Source organism: Saimiri boliviensis, chromosome 3 (genome assembly GCF_048565385.1).
Source record: "Saimiri boliviensis isolate mSaiBol1 chromosome 3, mSaiBol1.pri, whole genome shotgun sequence".
Lineage (NCBI taxonomy): Eukaryota > Metazoa > Chordata > Mammalia > Primates > Cebidae > Saimiri > Saimiri boliviensis.
In genome coordinates, this window is record NC_133451.1 from 57,510,873 (window position 1) to 57,528,717 (window position 17,845).

Sequence of the window (17,845 nt, forward strand, 5' to 3'; positions counted from 1 at the left end):
GATAAAAAATGAAAGCTCAAATAATTCTAAAAAGGTTATCTGATATGTATCAAATCTGTAAATATTTTGCATTGATTTAAAACATCACTGGCTATTCTTAAATATATTTCAAATTTGTTTAAATAGCCACAAATATTCTATGGAATTCCTTGAGATTTTATTTCAAATTATGTTTCATTTTTTAGATGCAAAGTTATTTTTAAATGGTTAATCATGCAGAAATGTAAGCTGTGAATCAATAACCATGCTGAAAATTAACCTCTCAGGGAAAGGTAAATCTACTGAGACTGTAAAAGACAGAACTGCTCTAATTCCAGTCAATTTTATTTAGATTGAATTGCCTACAACTAGAGCTGAGTTAACCAGAGCCCTCAATTTCTTTTCTTTTTTTTTTTTTTTCTTTTATTTTTTTTTAGTAGTGACCTAGGTGATTTGACTCAAATTCACCTGGGGTTTTAAGAAACAAAATCCTCTCCCATAAAAACTGCATGGTGTTTATGACCACCACAGGGATGGTTTAAAAAACAATGAAAAAGTGGGCTTATGAAAAATAGAGCTGGCTAATTACAGTAAATGGGCTTAATTTAAAAACCACAGGTGCCTCTTTTATAAGGTTTGGTTATGCTCCTGCCCATAGCATGTTTATATATTATTGGATGGAACTGAAATCTTTGCTGTGGCCAGCTTTAAATGGAAAAGATTTGGTTCAACTCTATTTACAATATAGAACACATATGATGTCACGGAAAATATAAAACCTATAAAAGCATGTTTCTGCCTTGCGGAATATTGCATCTAATTAATTATTTATGAAATTCAAGTAAAATAATGTCTATTAATGCCCTGTCAAAGAACCGATTTGCTATATATTTTGTCTTAAGTAGAATTACAAATGGGTTTACTCAATAGTTTATATTATTTTACTTTAAGAAATATATGATATGAGAAGTATTAAGATATATTTAGTGAAAATGATTTTTGCAAAAATAATTTTGGTTATAGTGGATTTCCACAAACTTATAAATGTGTATGATTTTATATTCTAGGCCTACAACTCTCAGTATATGTGTAAATTTTCACTCTTACATTTGCAAATTCACATCATTTAATTTGGTTATTTTAGTAATGTTCATCTCTTGCAAGTGTAACATATCCTATACAAAAGCCCTCTTAATCTCCATGAATGAGAATATCTGTTTTTTCTTTGGTCTAACTCTTAACACATGTATTTTTCTGAGATGTTTCTCATGGATTTCATAGGCTTTCAAATCTCCCTACTCTAGGCACTGAGAGTTTATGTAGTTCCTTGGGGTTCTTGTGTTTCTAAATAAAGCAAGTATCTAATCTTTTTCTTGTCTTTGAGTAGTTAGAAGTCGAACTGTAATCAGAGATTTAGAACAGAATTACTTAATGAGATTCGGGGGAAAGACAATGAACCCCAAAGATCACCATCTTGAAATGAACTCAAGGCAATAGAGAACACAATTCATACAAATGAATTTTTTTTTTTAATTACATTTTTAAGTTCTGGGGTACATGTGCAGCTCCTGCAGGATTGTGACATAGGTACACATGCCATGGTGGTTTGCTGAATCCATCCCCCTGTCATCTACATTAAATATTTCTCCTAATGTTATCCCTCCCCAATTCCCCCACCACTGCTATCCCTCCTTTAGTCCTCCCACCCCCCAACAGGCCCCAGTGTGTGATGTTCCCCTCTGTGTCTATGTGTTCTCATTGTACAACACCCACTTATGAGTGAGAACATTCAGTGTTTGGTTTTCTGTTTTTGTGTCAGTTTGCTGAGAAAGATGGTTTTCAGCTTCATCCATGTCCCTGCAAAGAACATGGACTCATCGTTTTTTTATGGCTGCATAGTATTCCATGGTTTATATGTGCCACATTTTTTCATTCAGTCTATCTTCGATGGGTATTTGGGTTGGTTCCAAGCCTTTGCTATTATAAATAGTGCCAAAATGAACATACGTGTGCATGTGTCTTTATAATAGAATGATTTATAATGCTTTGGATATATACCCAGTAATGAGATTGCTGGGTGAAATGGTAATTCTATTTCTAGATCCTTGAGGAATCACCACACTGTCTCCCACAATGGTTGAACTAATTTACACTCCCACCAACAGCGTGAAAGCATTCCTATTTTTCCACATCCTCTCCAGCATCTGTTGCCTCCTTACTTGTTAATAATTGCCATTGTAAGTGGCATGAGATGGTATCTCAGTGTGGTTTTGATTTGCATTTTTCTAATGACCAGTGATGATGAGCTTTTTTTCATATGTTTGTTGGCTGCATAAATGTCTTCTTTTGACAAATGTCTGTTCATATCCTTCACCCACTTTTTGATGGGGTTGTCTTTTTATGTAAATTTAAGTTCTTTGTAGATTCTGGATATCAGCTCTTTGTCAGATGGGTAGACTGTAAATATTTTTTTCCCATTCTGTTGGTTTCTGGTTCACTCTATTGATAGTTTCTTTTGCTGTGCAGAAGCTCTTAAGTTGAATTAGATCTTATTTGTCTATTTTGGCTTTTGTTGCCATTGCCATTGCTGTTTAAGTCATGATGTCCTTGTCTATGCTTATGTCCTGAATGGTATTGCCTAGGTTTTCTTCTAGGTCTTATGGTGTTAGGTCTTATGTTTAAATCTTTAATCCACCTAGAGTTAATTTTTGTATAAGGTATAAGGAAGGGGTCCAGTTTCAGCTTTCTTCATATGGCTAGCCAGTTTTCCTAACATCATTTATTAAACAGTGAATCCTTTTCCCATTGATTTTTTTTTTCATGTTCGTCAAAGATCAGATGGTTGTAGATGTGTGACATTACTTCCAAGGCTTATGTTCTGTTCCATTGGTCTATATCTCTGTTTTGGTACCAGTACCATGCTGTTTTGATTACTGTAGTCTTGTAGTACAGTTTGAAGTCAGGTAGCATGATGCCTCCAGCTTTGTTATTTTTTCCTAGGATTGTCTTTGCTATGCAGGCTCTTTTTAGTTCCATATAAAGTTTAAGGTGTTTTTTTTCCAGTTCTGTGAAGAAGGTCAACTGTAGCTTGATGGGGATAGCATTGAATCTACAAATTAATTTGGGCATTATGGCAATTTTCACAATATTGATTCTTCTTACCCATCAGCATGGAATGTCCTCTCTTATTTCCTTGAGTAGTGGTTTGTAGTTCTCCTTGAAGAGGTCCATCACATCCTTTGTTAGTTCTATTCCTAAGTATTTTATTCTCTTAGTAACAATTGTGAGTGGGAATTCACTCATGATTTGGCTCTCTGTCTATTATTGCTGTATATGAATGCTTATGATTTTTGCACATTGATTTTGTGTCCTGAGACTTTGCTGAATTTGCTTATAAGCTTAAGGAGATTTAAAAATATGGAATGCTTCACGAATTTGCATGCCATTTTTAGGTAGGGACCATGCTAATCTTATCTGTATTGTTCCTATTTTAGTATATGTGCTGCTGAAGTGAACACACAAATGCAGTTTATAATTGCTTTGCAAAACAAACATAGAAACACTTCACTGAATAGTATCATTTTAGATACTTTATTGAATCTATAGAAAGATTTTAGATTTTAAATCAGCTATGAAATCTCACAAACTAGACATAGAGGTTTTAGTGAAATAGATACGGGATATTTATCTATTCACTTTTTATATTTATAAGAGAAAAATCTCTGTAAGCTATTTTGGTTTAGTTATAATTTTATGGTTACATTTTGAAAGCATATGTATGTCACAGAATGAAACCCTCATGTTCTTAATCTGTAAAATCAAGGTAATTCATCCTCATTGGAAGTTTGAATAATGATGTTCCCTCCAAAATTCATGTTGAAACTTAATCTCCATTATAATGTTATTAAGAGGTGAGGCCTTTTGGGGAATTAAGTCATGAGGGCTCCAAAATCATGAACAGATTAGTGCCTTATAAAAAGGTTAGAGGAAACTAGCCTGAGTCCTCTTTGTCCTCCTGCCATGTGAGGACACAAAGTTCACCTTCTCTGCCATGTTGAGGACATGGCAAAAAGACCCTCTTCAGGCACTAAATGCTGGCAGCTTGAACTTGGACTTTTCAGGCTTCAGATTGGTCAGAGATAAGTTTCTATTCTTTATAAATCACCTAGTTTTGAGTATTTTTAAATAGCAGCACAAATGAACTAGACATAGAGTTCCTAGTGAAATTACAGGCACTAAATAAATGGTACAATTATGTGGTTGTTGTTATATTAATATATTCATTTCTGACATTTATCTGAAAGATCTCTGTTTCAAGAGTTACTAATTACATTTGATGGGGGACACATTTTCATATGCAGGTCAAATATTTACATATATCAATAACAACTAGTATGATCCTGTTTTACTGATATTTTAAGAAAATTTCCACATAACTTTGTTTACATCTAAATACATTTCCATTCTCACCATTATACATTTTGAAAAGAACAATACTATTAAACAAAGATTAATAAAAGTTTTTTCCATCATCTTATATGACTCAATATGTTAATAACAGCCTATAGAGTTTATTTAGCATCTACTGCACTACAAATAGTGTGTTATGTTGTGCATATTAAATGTACTTCTAGCCCTCACAACACACATATTATGATCACTTGGATATGATGTGAGGAGAGTTAAAAAGGCTATGTGATTTCCCTAAAGTTGCTAAAACATGAACTGTTACAGGTTTATCTGACTTACTTTCCCAAATTTTCTAGAAACACAGTCATCTTTTATTGAGGTTGACTCAACCAACTGATGGTAAGCCTGAAGCTAGGTTTTCTGGATTTGCAAAATTTATTTAAATAGGAATAATTTAATAGTCTTTAACCTGTTCTATACTAAGAAGAATGTACAATTGTCTCAGTTTTCTTTGTTTTTTTGGATATTACTGACAACACTGAAGATTAAATGCTTTGCTCAGTAAAAACAAATTTTTAGCCATATCTATACAAGATATGCTGATATTACTTTATTCTCCTTTAAAGGGTAAGTTCATGAAATACTGAACCTCCTAAATACTAACTAAAGTATAACAAACACTTCAATATACATAATTGAGATGACATTTGGTATTGAATTGACTGTTACATTATAAAACTTTAGAAATTAAAGGGACACCATAAATTAGTCCACTTAATATTCAGGACCAGAGGATTTGCAAAGACCTACAACTGGAACACAGGTCATTGTCAACTAAACAATATTCACGTAGAATATTATTTGAGGTAAATGTCTTAATGCATTAAAATTTAGGCTGAATGTAAGTTTTATTTGTTCATACAGTAATTATTAAGTGTCTTCGATACATCAGATGTTGTTTTAGGCATTGGGAACTTGATGGTAAATGAAATAGATAAGGTGAATTATATAAATAAGGTTTCTGCTTTCATGGAGCTTACGGCCTAGTGGAAGATAAAACAATTCACAAACTAGAGAACAAATAAGTAAAAATATTTTATATTTTGATAAATGCAACGATGAGCATAGCCTGGAGACTCAGAAATGTACATGTGTGTTTGCACATGTGTGTGCCCATGTGCTTGCATGTATGAAGGTATATGTGGAATACTTTATGGAAGAAACTCTGAGACCATAACATGTATGCTGATACATTTGCGATTCAAACTACAATTAGAAGCCCACTATGGGAAAATATGGCAATGTGTTTCAGAAAATAAAAAGGCCCCGAGATAAAACAAAAAATAAAACAACAGCAACAAAAAACACCTTGGAAATTTGAGTAAATAGAATTAAAAATAGTTAATAGGGATTAAACATTTGTACATATAAGTGGCCTAAAGGTAGTAGGAAATGATGTGATATGCTTTATATGTTTCAAGGATCAGTTGGACTGCTACAAAAAGAAGGGGAAAATACCTTTTTATTAAGGAATTGATGTTTATGACTCATTCAATCATTTATTCTACACCAAGTTCCTACTTTGTGCCAAGCACTCTTCTAGGCACTGAGGTAATAGCAGTGAATACAACAAAGTCTTGAATCTCACAGCCCTTACAGCAAAGTTAGGGTAGGCACACACAAATAAACAAACACAAAAATTAGATAGTGGTAAGTACTTCAGTCCAAGCATAAACCATGGTAATCGAATAGGAAGTGAAGTCATATTCAGTTTGTCTCACTAATTTATACAAGTGGCTAAGGAAGAGTTCTCTAATTAATTTACGTCTGAGTACATACTACAAGACAGTAACGGGATTTGTAATGTGGACATTCATGAGAAGAACATTTCAGGCAGAGAGCCACGTCAAGGGCAAATTGAGTGAGGTAGGGGGAATTTTTACATATTTTAATCTACATTATGTCAAGAAATGCAAAAGAAAGGTCAGAAGTTTGGCCTTTTATTTCTGGCATATCTGTTAATTTTTGAAAAAATATATTGTGAAATCTTTAGTGACTATGTATTCCAAAGCCTAGCAGACTTTGAGAAAGACACTACCATTTAGAAAGCAGAAGAAAGAGAAGCCTGTAGTAGTGGTTCTCAGATCCTACTGAATGAGTATTATATTGCACCGCAGCCTTGGAGATAGAAAATATTTCTCACTTAGGGCCAAAGTTTTGGGTGAGGTGCAACTCTCCATTGTTGTCAATGGCCCTTTATTCTACCTTCCGAGAATTCCTTCCTCTTCTATTATTCTTGTTGGTTTCATCAGAAAAGGATACTAAAGAATATACTCTCTGTAAAGGTCAAATGATGCTCTTCTCACAAATATTTGGGGCTTCAAAATTCTCCTTCAGAGACTGATTATTTGTCCATAATAATTCAGTTTTACCACACTGGGTGATAAGTAACACTGTGGTTTTATTATTAATGTATCAATTGATGATGCATGTGATATGTCTATTTGTTTTTCTTATAAACAAAAATACTGTTTTCTCCATGAACATTTGAGATTAGCCAAGGTTACTAGGCATTGTGGATGCAAAGAATAGGACATATTTTATGTCCCAAAGACATTTATCAGAGGAGATTCATAAGAATATCAGTACTTATAGCAGCAATGACTCATAAATACTGTAAAAGTGGTCATGTTCAGTGTGCTCTGGGAGCAGGGAGGGGGACCAGTCTAGCACTATAGATTAGAGTTAGGTTCCCACATTTGGTAATTGTTTTTCTAGGCCCAAAGCATACAAAGTAATTAGTCAAAGAAAGAGATATTTCAGCAAAGAATGTATAAAAACAGAGATTCCTGAGGAATGGACATTCAATCAGAAAATACAGAGGATTTTTTTTTTTGGTGGGGGGGCTGGAAAATAAACTTTCTATCGAAGTGTATAGGAAGGGTTCTCTAGAGGGAGAGAACAAATAGAATTGGTGTATATATGAAGGAGAGTTTGTTAAGGAGTATTCACTCATACAATCACAAAGTAAAGTCCCACAATAGAGCATCTACAAGCTGAGGAGCAAGGAAGCCAGTCCAAGTCCCAAAACCTCAAAAGTAGGGAAGCTGAAAGGGCAGCCTTCAGTCTGGCTGAAGACCAAGAGCCCCTGGCTAATCATTGGTATAAATCCAAGAACCTAAAAGCTAAAGAACTTGGAGTTCAATATTTGAACACAGGAAGCATCCAGCACAGGAGAAAGATGAAGGCAGAAGACAACCAGTCTGTTCTTTCCAAATTCTTCTGCCTAGTTTATTCTGGCCATCCTGGCAACAGATTAGATGGTGCCCACCCAGATTGATTGTCAGTCTACCTCTTTCAGTCCACTAACTCAAATTTTAATCTCCTTTGGCAACACCCTCACACAGACACACCCAGAAAGCCTACTTTGCATCCTTCAATCTGATCAAGTTGACCCTCAATATTAACCATCACGAGTCCACCCCTTTTCAACTTGGACCCATACACATCTCCTGAAATCATCCATAATCTTCAAATAGAGACAGTAATAAGGTCAGAATTACACCAAACATATTCCAGGCATTCTTCATGCAATAATCCTTAACCTAAATGCCATCACATGAAGTTAACAACACTGAAATGCTGATAATAAATATTATGTCAAATAATAAAGGAAAAACAAAAAGGTAAACTGAAAATATATTCTTAATACAGGTGTATACATGCACAAACATATTCTTAACAAAACAAGGAGAAAATGCTCATGCCAATAACAGACCTCATTTCTGCAACTAGTCATGTGGTCATAGCTGATACTGATGACTATCTTCTTCTACTACCCATTCTGTACTCTTTTTGCCTTCAGCAAGTAGCTCTGGTAGTGTTTTTTTACCTGGTAGAGTGACCCTGAAGGGTCTGGGCCATTTGTAGTCCCGCCTGGATTGGGTTCTTGTAGCTTCCCATTGACCTTAATCACAGAGCATGGTAATAAGATACACCCTTAGGGATCTCCTGTATTCCACACATACTCTTCCTTACTGCCATTGTGGAGTAGTAGACTGATTTATTTGTGATAGTGCTGTTCAATAGCTCAGCCAACACTGTAACTCCCTTAGCCTGTTGAGTTAGAGGTAGGAGTCCAAAGTGGCCAGGTGTAAATGATGTTAACTTCCAGTTTAATGGAATCATTGTTGTGTCTCTTGGTGGCAGCATTCCTGCCTCTGGAACTAAGACCTCTAGGCCAACAGAATGTAGTGTCATGGAAACAAAACAAACATTTTGCTAGTGAGCCATTAGGGGTGATGGTGAGTGGTATCATTTCTACTTCCACCCTTTGATTCCTGAACCCATGAATTCTGGCTGTGGGAGAAAGAGTATCATTTATTGAATGCTAATTTAGAGCATATACAGCCTGGATAACTTTACCCCAGACCTGCAAAGTATTATCACCTAAATGGTATTGTAACTGTGACTTCAGAAGGCCTTTCACTGTTCTGTCAATCCAGCTGCTTCAGGATGATGGGGAACATGGTAAGACCAGTGAAGTGAATTCCATAAGTATGAGCCCACTGCTGCACTTCTTTGGTAGTAAAGTAAGTGCCTTGGTCAGAGGCAATGCTGTGAGGAATACCATGATGGTGGATAAAGCATTCCATGAGTCCACAGATGGTAATCTTTGCAGTAGCATTGCATGCAGCATAGGGAAACCCATATCTGCAGTAAGTGTTAATTCCAGTGAGGACCAACCTCTGTCCTGTCTATGATGGAAGAGTTACAATATAATCAACCTGTGGCCACCAAATAGCTTGCTGATCATCCTGGGAAATGATGCCATATTGACAGCTTAGTGTTGGTATCTACTCCTGGCAAACTGGGTACCCAGCAGTGGCCACAGCCAGGTAAGTTTTGGTGAGTGGAAGTCCATGTTGCTGAGCCCATGCATAATGTTCATCTCTGCCACCATGGTCACTTTGTTTGTGGGCCCATTGAGTGATGACAGGGGAGGCTGGGGAAAAAGACTGAGTAGTGTCCACAGAATGAGTCATTCTATCCACTTGATTATTAAAATCCTCCTCTGTGGAGGTCACTGATTGATGAACATCCACATGGGATACAAATATATTCATAGTTTTTGACCACTCAGAGAGGTCCATCCTCTTCCTCACATTCCTTTGTCTCCAGTTTTCAAATTATGTTTCTTCTAAGTCCCTGACCAGCTAAGCCATTGGCTATAGCCCATGAATTAGTATATAATGGCACATCTGGCCATTTCTCCTTCCAAGCAAAGTGCACAGCCAGGTACACTGCTCAAAGTTCTGCCCACTGGGAAGATTTCCCTCCGGCACTGTGCTTCAGAGATGTCCTAGAAAGGGGCTGCAGTGCTGCAGCTGTTCACTTTCAGGTGGTTTCTGTATATCATGCAGAACCAGCTGTGAAACAGGCCCTTGCCTTATTTTCTCTGTCAACTGATCATAATGAACTCTCCATGAGGTCATTGGTACAGACTGGGGGAGAGAAAGCAGGATGATAGGAGTGGAGGCCATAGGCATCCAAGCCACTTCCTTATGTAACTTACTTGTGTCTTCAAGACCTGCTCAAGGCGGATCACATATACACCATTTCCATTTGATGACAGAATGATGCTGTGCATGACCCACTTTATGGCTAAATGGTTCAGAAAGCACTCAGTTCATAACAGGCAGTTTTAGTTGCATGGTGACTTGATGACCCATAGGCAAATATTCATCTTCTACCAAAGGAGAGTAGCAGGCTGAGCTGTCTCTCTAAAGGAGAGTAGTTATCTGCAGAAGATGGCAGGAGTCTTACTCTGAAATCCTAAAGCTCTCCACTGTGATTCATCTATGAGGGCCTGTCAAAGGCTCCAAACAGTATCCCTATCTGCCACTGACACCTCAAGTACCATTGGATCTGCTGGGTCATATGGCCCAAATGGCAGAGCAGCTTGCACAGCAGCCTGGACCTGTTGCGGAGCCTTTTTCTATTCTGGACCACACTCAAAATTGGCAGCATTTTGAGTCACTGAATAAATGGGCCAGAGTAACAGACCCAAATGAGAAATATTTTGCCTCCAACATGCAAATAGGCCCAGTAGACATCGTGCCTCTTTCTTGGTTATAGAAGGAGCCAAATGTTGCAACTTATGTTTTATTTTAGAAGGGATAGAATATATCACAATAGGCCCCACACCCCTGGATCCTAGAAATTTTACTGAGATAAGAAGTCCTAAATTTTTGTCAGATTTATTTTTCATTTCCTGGCACTCAAATGTTTTACCAATAAGTTCAGTGTGTTTGCTACTTCTTGTTCACTGGATCCAACCAGCATAATGTTATCAACGTAATGGACAAGTGTGATATCTTGTGAGAGCAAAAAAATGATCAATAACTCTGCAAACAAGATTATGTCACAAAGCTGGAGAGTGGATATACCCCTAAGGTAGGACAATGAAGGTATGTTGCAGGCCTTGCCAGCTGAAGGCAAATTGCTTCTGGTGGATGGGAATGGAAAAAAATACATTTGCCAAATCAATGGCTACATACCAGATGCCAGTAGAAGTGCTGATTCGTTCAAGCAATAAAACCACATCTGGTACAGCAGCTAAAATTGGAATCACCACTTGGTTAAGCTTGAGATAACATACCGTCATTCTCCAAGATACATCTGTCTTCTGCACAGGCCAAATAGGAGAGTTAAATGGAGATGTGGTGGGAATCACTACCCTGTGTCTTACAAATTCTTGATTGTGGAACTAATCTCTGCATTCCCTCCAGGAATGCAATGTTGTTTTTGATTTAATATTTTTCTGGATAGAGACAGCTCTTTTGGCTTCCATTTGGCCTTTCCTGCATAAGAGCCTTCACCCTAATAGTCAGGGAGCCAATGTGGGGATTAGGCCAGCTGCTAAGTATGTCCATTCCAATTATGCATTCTGACACTGGGAAAATGACCAGAGGATTAGTTTAGGGACCCAGTGAACCCACTGTAAGTCAGACTTGAGCTTAAACTCTATTAATTACCTGGCTTCCTAAACCCCTACTTAAACTGGAGGACCATAATGACTTTTTGGGTCTCCTGGAATCAATATCACCTCAGAGTCAGTGTCCAATAGTCCCCAAAATGTCTGATTATTTCTCTTTCCTCAGTGCACAGCTACTTTGTTAAAAGGCTGGAGGTGTCCTTGGGGAAGAATGGGAGAAAGATTAATAGTATAAATTTTCAGTAGTGTAGTTGTGTCCTCCCTCAAGGGGACCCAGCCTCATCTTCGCTCAAGGCATTCTAGGTCTGTAAACTGGTTCAAGTCTGGAAATTGATTGAGGAACTGTGTGTCTCTATTTTTATAATTCAAATAAGTCTTTTGTCCACTCACCCTGGAAGTTTTCTGCTTATACAAATTATGTAAGAATGTAGTAGGCTTCTTATCAATTTCACTTCTACGAACACCATGATTAATTAACCAACTCCAGAATCCACATCAGTCAGGCTATTCTGATTACTGTTTTGCCTCTGCTGTTCATTACAGTAACTATACCCAGCTTGCTTTTTATGGTTGAGTGCTATCACTTGGCCCCTGCCACCTTGGGATCCAATTCTTCCCATTGCATTTAAATTTTATAATTGAGTGACTATGGTTCCCATGGTAAGATCTGGAATATGGAGAAGAGCAATCACAGAGCTTCCAAGGATGCAGATGCTTCCCTCACAAATCTATTTCACGAAGCATTGGTGAAGGGTTTGTCTTCTGGCCCCTCCCAGCTAAGATGAGTAGGACTAAAGTGACTCATACACTCTTGCATCCAAATTTCCCTAAACCTTTGGATCCCTTCCTATATACTAAACCAAGGAAGAACAGGCATTTCCAGCTCACTCCCAGTGGACCATCTTTTGATCCATATTTTAGCTAACCAAGCAAATAAACTATTAGAACCCTTTTTAAACTCCCTGAATTGCAACATTAGGTGCAGGATCCCTGCATAGTAGACCCATGTCAATAAATTCAACTTTATGTTCCTTCCGCCATTATCTCACACCCTTAATATCCATTCTCATGACTGTTCTCCAGATTTGTGCTTATATAAATTTGAAAACTCGAAGAATTATTTTAGAGTGTAGCACATCTTCTTGTATGTAACACTCTGGGGGCCAGCCAGGACTTGAGTCTAGAAGCAAACAGGGATGCTGGGGTGTTGGGGATTCCTGAGGAGAATCAGCATTGTCTTTCCTGGTAACTGCCTCAGGGCAGGCCACCACTGTGGCCTCAGGCAGTGCATGGTTAATTTCCTCAGGCAAAGTTGGAAAGGCTGATGGCAACATGGGTGGAGGAGGGGATGTTAACAGGACTGGGGTTGGGGAGGCTGTTTCCTCTGGAAAAAAAAAAAAAAAAAAAAGGCTCATCAGAGTTTACAAGTTAAGTGTCCCCAGCTTCAACAGTGTCCTCTCTCACTTCCCCATTCCATGTTGCAGGGTGCCATTGTTTTGCAATCAATGCCCCCAATTTAACAGTAGACACTTGGCAAAACTGAATGTGTACCTCTCGTTGCAGGTCAGCCACTCTCATAATAAGAATTTGTGTCTGATTTTTCACAATTTCAGCCCTTTGTCTACAGGAGATAAGACTCTCACTCAGGGAAATCTTAGAAGACTTGAGGCTCAGTAAGTGCTTCAGGAGCTAGAAGTTAGACTCCCTTAACTCATCCTTTTCTTTCATCACTTTGTTCAGTGAACTTAGTAACAACCAACCAACTTCATTATATTTATTGGTTCTTCAATATAATCAAAGGCATTATATATAGAGTCACTAAACTTCTTGCCTCTAATGAGTAGTGAATCAAGAGTATCAAATGCATTTATTTGGTCTAACTCTCTAAATAGTTTATGTCAAGGACTATGGACTATGAGTGTTCTCCATACTATTAGAAGTAGTCGTTAGCATTTTTGGATCTAATCACATTAAGCAGCCAACTCCACAAACTCCCAAACCAACCAAAGAAATCTTTCCTTAAAATTCTGTTTCTCTAAAGCCACTCCTGGGACTGAAATCTCTATCAGTCAGGGTTCTCTTGAGGGACAGGACTGATAGGATAGATGTATATATTAAGGGCAGTTTATTAAGGAGTATTGACTCACAATCACAAGGTGAAGTCACAAAATAGGCCACCTGCAAGCTGAGGCACAAGGAAGCTAGTTGGAGTCCCTAAACCACAGAAGTAGGGAAGCCAACAGTGCAGGCTTTAGTCTGTTGCTGAAGGCCTGAGAGCTCCTGGCCAATCACCAGTTTAAACCAAGAGTCCCAAGGCTGAAGAACTTGAAGTCTGATGTTGGAGGACAGAAAGCATCCAGCAGGGGTGGGAGGGAAGATAAAGGCTAGAAGACTCAGGAAATCTGTGGTTTCCAATATCTCCTGCCTTCTTTATTCTATCCCTGCTAGCAACTGATTAGATGGTGCCCACCCAGATTGAGGGTGGATCTGCCTCTCTTAATCCATTAACTCAAATGTTAATCTCCTTTGGCAACACCCTCACAGACATACCCAGAACCAATATTTTGTATTCTTCAATCTGATCAAGTTGACACTCAATATTAGCCATCACAGGAAGTATGAGGTAAGTTTAGTTGGCAAGGATATGTTAATTAATTTGAATTTTATCTTGAAGGAATAGAAGAGACAATGATGTGTTAAAAATCAAGATCAAATTCAAGCATGAAAAACATTGGCAGGTATTGAAAACAGGAAGAAAATGTTAATATTTGTGGCTGAAGGAAAAGGTAGATAGCCAGAAATGTTAATGGAACTGAACTTAGGCCATGATTGTGGGTTAGTGAAAGTATAACTGTATATAGAAAGAATGAGAATCTAGACTTGAGAGAACTTAATTAAGTAAAAATGAGGGAAAGGATGGCTGGAGGGAAATTCTCAACTCTCTTATTGTACAAGAATAGCCAAAAAGGAATAACAGATTCTGTATGTGTAGTGATATTATCTATGTTGAGACTGAATGTTCTATTGTTTATCCAAATGACCATTAAGTATTAACTTGTTCATGTACATGCACAGCTCAAAAGAAAAAGCAACCACATGTACAAATATATATATATATATATATATATATATATATATATATATATATGCATGAATCAGAGACTACTTAGAGGAAATCAAACCAGTAGACATGTAGGAAATGGTAGAGATAGCAAGAGAAAAAAGAAAAGTATTTTAACGAAAGTTAAGGGAGGAAGTATTGATGGAGAAGATTAGGAATGGTATTGAAGTCTAAGAGAAGCCAACCAAGGAAAAGGTCTAGTGAACTTGGACACTATGATAGAAATGATAGGGGAACAATTCTAGGATAACTTATTCAAATAAATGTTTGAGGATTGTGATGGTGTGAAATGCAAAGAGGTGGAAGTACTGAACTTGAGGCTAGTGTTTATTACACTTAATAGTGAAAGAAAGAAGTACATCAGGGTAATACTAGTGTTACCAGTTAAGAGTGTCCAGGTTCTTGGCATTTTGAACAAAGAAATGGACAAAATGCACACACACAAAAAAACAAAAACAAAAACAAAAAAAAAAAAGGAAAGAATGAAGTCAATTATCTATCAGGTATTAAAGAGTATTTTGTTATCTAAATTTTCCACATCTTTCTCCCTTACTTACTGGTTTGTTACTACATTGTTTCATAAATAACTTTTTCAAATCTGTAATTTGAACTAACTTTTAAGTAACTTCTGAATTAGACAAAATTATTCTTTTTCTCACTAATAACACAACTATTTCTGGAACACTGTGTATATGGAATTATGTGTTAACTAGAATTCTTATTCTTGGTAACCTAAAAGTTTAGTGAAACCCTGCAGAGCAAGAAATCCTGAACTATCAGATATGAGCATTTATATATAAGAACAATTCCAAATTTTTAGGAAGAGATTTCCCCATATCACAACTCTTTCTTCATTGGAAATGACCAAAATATTCAATGAGCATTAAAAATAATTTTGAGATTTTAATTTACACAAAATGTTTACTGAAAACATTTATCCCATTCATTGAACTCAATTCTTTCACTTTCAACAGTTTTTCTAGATTAATTCTATAAACTGAGATATTAGACACTATCATTTAAAGTTAGTTATTTCCTTGATAACCCATGTTTTTACTAGCCAGCCAACATCAGGTGCTCACCTAAACCTAAGTAAGATTCTCAAAGTTAAATACACAGGTATTTTTGTCAACAACTCAGGAGATTTAGCTAATATAAAATTACTCTCATTTGTTTAAAAAAATGCAAAGCAAGATCATTTTGTTTTGGCTGGGTTTATAGTTTTATTACCTTCTATGCCCAACACTGACACTCAAAATATCTAGCTGAGAGAAATATAGAATCCAGACAAGAAATATATGCTGATAATTCTGAAGGCATTTCTATTTTTATTTTATCAATAATTTAATAACCAGCCTGTTTAATTAAGTTATACTTAGTCATGTGAAAATTGATGCATGTCCACCAAGGGTTCTGAGTTGGAAAGGAAAAGGGTGGGGAGAGGAGAAGGGGAGAGAGAGAAAGAGAGAGAGAGAGAGAGAGAGAGAGAGAGAGAGAGAGAGAGATTTTTCTGTATGGAGCAGAAAGAAAATGAAGAAACAATAAATCTGAAAATCTGAAACTTTGGGTTTACCTCCTAGTTGGCTTCCTAAAATATATTACCAGTGGAGGGTGTTTAGGTTCTTGGAGTTTTGAATGAAGAATTGGAAAAAACATACAAACAAAGCAAGGTAAGAATGAAGCTACAAAAGCAGAGATTTATTGAAAATGAAAGCACACTCCAATGGGTGGGAGTGGGCCCAAGTAAGTGGCTTAAGGTCCCAGTTACAGAATTTTCTGGGGTTTAAATACCCTCTAGAGGTTTCCATTGGTTACTTGGTGCATGCCCTATGTAAATAAAGAGGCTAAAATGAAGCTACAAAGTCATTTGCTCAGTGTATGTCCTATGTAAATGAAGAGAATATTTCCTGTCATAGCTGAAGTGTTTCCGTTTGATTTAGTTCGAGGACGTCCTTAGGTTTCCTGCCTCCGGGCCCCATTCTCCTGCCTCACTAGAATTGTCTGAAAGGACTTGAATGGCAAGAATTGGAAGGTGGCATGGTTTTGATGAGGAAGATAATGAATTGAGAAATGGTGCTTCTTTGGACAAGGCCCTAAGAAGGTGGCATACATTAAATGTGAGAGTAATTGGAATTAAGAGCTAAAAGATTATTCATCTTTAGATGGGAAGTAGACAGAGATATTTATGAAAATATATGCAGGTTTTATTCCTGAGCTTTAAGTGGTAAATTTAGTTTTATTGTTTTCAATTTGTCTAGGTATATTTGCTTTTCATTTTTTATGCAAATATTTCCACTGTTGAACTGAATAATAATCTAAATTCTCTAAAACAAATCACAATCAGAAGTATCAGAAATAAATGAGTATTGATTAAATGTATTAAATCAATTATATTGTCTCAGAATAAAACTAAAAATTAACTACTTTGGGGAACTACACTGTGACCTCATAGAACACCATGCAATTTTCACTTTTAGTCTATGATCCTGCATTTTATGTATTATCAGACCGATCTCTTTGAGGATAAAACTTTTCAGTCATGATTTATAAAGCAGTAATTTGATCTTTAGTTCATCTATAAATATGAAACAACAAGTGACACTTCAAAAATAGTAATTTTACTTTTGCCATATGTTAATATATACACTCAGAAAATAAGTTATGACTTGATTCTTGATATGATTATTTTCAGAAGCAGCATTACTTAGTAGATTAGAAGGCAATAACAGCAGCACTAGTAGGACAGGGTATGCTATTGATATATTTACTCACTGTAATGATCATAGCAAATTGTAAACAGACAAAACAAAAATCAGCCGTAAGCTATTATAAAAATGTCACAAAATTTTAAAAATACTTTTGGTTGAATCACAAAATATAATCTGTAAACCAAAAAAGTATCTGAGATAAGTTGCAATCAATTAAGAAAGTTTATTTTGCCAAGGTGAAGGATGAGCCCTTGACACAGCCTCAGGAGATCCCGGCGACATATGCCCAAGGTGGTGGTGGTGATGGGGACGGGCTTGCTTTTGCGCTATTTAGTGAGACATATATCAATCAATACATGTAAAATTTACATTGATTCAATCTGAAAAGGCAGAACAACTCAAAGCAGCAGTGCGGGGGTTGGGCGGCCAGGTCATAGGTAGATTTAAACATATTCTAATTGTCAATTGGTTGAAAGAGTTATTATCTATACAAAGAAATGTCTAGGTTACAACAAGGGCGTTGTGGGGGCCTAGTTTTTATCATGCAGATGAAACCTCCAAGTAGCAGGCTTTAGCTATAATAGTAATTGTCTCTTATCAGACTTAAGGACTGTGTTGATGTTAATGCTG

At 36.7% G+C, this 17,845-nt stretch overlaps 1 non-coding gene across 1 annotated transcript; it reads right to left on the bottom strand.

The window, feature by feature from the left end:
* Positions 1-3,390: 3,390 nt before the first annotated feature.
* Positions 3,391-3,497, bottom strand: LOC120363747 (U6 spliceosomal RNA). Its single transcript, XR_005579198.1, has one exon. It is a non-coding gene; the product is annotated as a U6 spliceosomal RNA (small nuclear RNA).
* Positions 3,498-17,845: the final 14,348 nt, after the last annotated feature.